Consider the following 3151-nt stretch of genomic DNA (forward strand, 5'->3'; position numbering starts at 1 on the left):
TCGGCGTTTGTTTTTTCAACGAAAAGAAGAAGTTTTGGATTGAGATTTCACATAAGCATTGCACAATGATCCACATTAGGCGGGGAGCAGCAATGATACCGCTGGCCGGGAATAAGTACCTATCCCTCTACTACTTACGATGTTTTTCGTTCTATTGAAATCCTGCATCGAGCCGATGTTTCATTGACCGATACCGGGCACATCCATCACATCAACTATTTCACTTTTCATACGCATTTATTTACGGACCGGTAAACTAGACCCGAAAAACTCCTATTTTTAAAACGAAAGACCCATCACAAAATTATGGCACAACGCTATGATGAGCGTTCTCACAGGCCGGCACCTCGATGCATCCGTCTCAAGAGTTGTACAACTTACATGTGCTTCACGCCACAATCTCTCACTTTCTGCTCCTCCATCTATCTCCATCATATAATCGATCTCACCTCTCATGTCTGAGTGAAAAAACCATATTTGTTAGTATATATCAAGGCCGAGAGGACACGTTCCTCTCATGTCAAGATTAGTATTAGGCACCCTTAGTATTATTAACCGGTTACAATACGTACATGCAGTGAGACAATCAATCTATGCTCTCATTCACATTTCATTCTAGCACTGATGTCTCCAGCCCTATCTATCCCTAGAAGCAAATGGACCCTAGAAGCAAATGGAGTAAGTCCAATGGAACACTCGGATTGGAAAAGATAATTATACTTATAGGCATGGATGAAAAAAAGCTTGGAAACTAGTTCAAATCAAACTCAAAAGCAACTAGGCAATCCAACTTCCATTGAAGCAGCTTCCCTGGAACTAGCTGCCATTGTATCGGTTGGTGCCATTTCTTCTCTTGGAGGCAGGGCAATAGATTAAGATTAGGCGGTAAGCGAAGGAACTGTAGGGCTTAGGGCTGCGGGTGAGCGCAACTTCAATAGGTCGAGGGGAGGAAGAGAAGAAAAAATGGCTATTTCACCTGGTGTCGTAATAACCACTATTTTCGGGTTTGAAGGCATAAGCGCAACAGAGATCTTCTTTCATTTAACAAGAAGCCACCGTAAAGAAGAGGAAACAAGGCGTTTAAGGGACATCGACTCCCATTATTTTCTCCAGGCCTGCTTTGTCTAAATCGACGGAGGCTTAGCTTATTATCTTTCGGGCGTTTAGCTAGCTTAGAGAATAAAGAAATCTATCTCTAAAGGGGGAGCGGTACGACTATTTTAGGTTAGAGGAAGGTTGAAGATAGAATAGCTAAAATAGCCAGTCGGGTAGGCAAGTGCGGGTGGCTGTGGTCAAAGTGAACATGTCTTGTTTCGATTAGCGGTTTCGGCTCTCCGGCACCAAAGTAAACTCTTTCTATTGCGGGGCCTATGGAGTTTGGGATGAGTGCTGACACTTTACTATGCAACATTCCTGTTTCTTTCATTCCCCTTACTAGATCAAAGAGGGCATATGTGGGGTTTGAAGATGCCTGGACCTTACCACCTTATTCTAATAGCCCGCATCAATGCCTCTGCCCAGAACATAGGAGCCCCCTGGGTTCAAGATCTAATATCAATTTTCAACTACTGGGAAAGAATTGGGGTGCGGCAGGACGAAATGGAATTCTCAATAAAAGTATAAACAGGTCTTCCCCATTGCTGCATAGAGTCTGAGCTGGGTGGAATTAAAGTTCGGTTTCGATCAAGACACCCCTGCCTACTTACTTAAAAAAACAACTAATGATCAACCGATCACAGAGGTCCTTTTCCAGCAACTTCAAATCAAAAAGCCCCGACTCCATAAAGAATGCTTATAGATCTTTATTTTTATTGCGATGGTGATATGGACCTCATTATTGTCTCATTTTCTTATATTTATATAAGTTCTTTTTTTGGATTCGACAAAACAAGAACAGAATCACGCTCTGTAGGATTTGAACCTACGACACTGGGTTTTGGAGACACACATTCTACCAAACTGAACTAAGAGCGCTTTTCGGGAGATAAAGCAGTAAAGAAAAGGATGATTTCTATACCGCATGCATATAGAAAAATGAAACTCTGAATTTTCCACACCCCCTGGGCGCGCCCTCCACCCTCATGGGCGCCTCGTGGTCCCCCTCCCTCGTGGCCTGCTTGAAGCTTCCTTGACGTAGGCTCCCAGTCTCCCGGGTTGTTGTCCTTAAACAAATGAGTTCCGTGGAGTTTCAGGTCAATTGGACTCCGTTTGATTTTCCTTTTCTTCGAAACCCTAAAATAGGCAAAAAAATAGAAACTAGCACTGGGCTTTGTGTTAATATGTTAGTCCCAAAAATAATATAAAAGTGTATAACAAAGCTCATAAACATCCAAAACAGATAATATAATAGCATGGAACAATCAAAAATTATAGATACATTGGAGACGTATCAGAGGCGTAGGATAAAGATGGTCTCTCTCAAGCAACCCAGCAACCAAATAACAAAGAGTCTCTTGTGTCCCCAACACACCCAATACAATGGTAAATTATATAGGTGCACTAGTTCGGCGAAGAGATGGTGATACAAGTGCAATATGGATAGTAGATATAGGTTTTTGTAATCTGAAAATATAAAAACAGCAAGGTAACTAATGATAAAAGTGAGCATAAATAGTATTGCAATGCTAGGAAACAAGACCTAGGGTTCATACTTTCACTAGTGCAAGTTCTCTCAACAATAATAACATAATTGGATCATATAACTACCCCTCAACATGCAACAAAGAGTCACTCCAAAGTCACTACTAGCGGAGAACAAACAAAGAGATTATGGTAGGGTATGAAACCACCTCAAAGTTATCATTTCTGATCGATCTATCCAAGAGTCCGTAGTAAAATAACACAAAGCTATTATTTCCATTCGATATATCATAGAGTTCGTACTAGAATAACACCTTAAGACACAAATCAACCAAAACCCTAATGTCACCTAGATACTCCAATGTCACCTCAAGTATCCGTGGGTATGATTATACGATATGCATCACACAATCTCAGATTCATCTATTCAACCAACACAAATAACTTCAAAGAGTACCCCAAAGTTTCTACCGGAGATTCAAGACGAAAACGTGTGTCAACCCCTATGCATAAGTTCACGAGGTCACGGAACTCGCAAGTTGATCACCAAAACATACATCAAGTAGATCAC

The 3151-nt window shown here is 41.3% G+C and overlaps 1 non-coding gene across 1 annotated transcript; it reads right to left on the reverse strand.

The window, feature by feature from the left end:
• Window positions 1–1900: 1900 nt before the first annotated feature.
• TRNAW-CCA (transfer RNA tryptophan (anticodon CCA)) lies at window positions 1901–1974 on the reverse strand. The gene has a single exon. It is a non-coding gene; the product is annotated as a tRNA-Trp (tRNA).
• Window positions 1975–3151: the final 1177 nt, after the last annotated feature.

This window comes from Triticum aestivum, chromosome 7A (genome assembly GCF_018294505.1).
Source record: "Triticum aestivum cultivar Chinese Spring chromosome 7A, IWGSC CS RefSeq v2.1, whole genome shotgun sequence".
In the NCBI taxonomy this organism is placed as follows: domain Eukaryota; kingdom Viridiplantae; phylum Streptophyta; class Magnoliopsida; order Poales; family Poaceae; genus Triticum; species Triticum aestivum.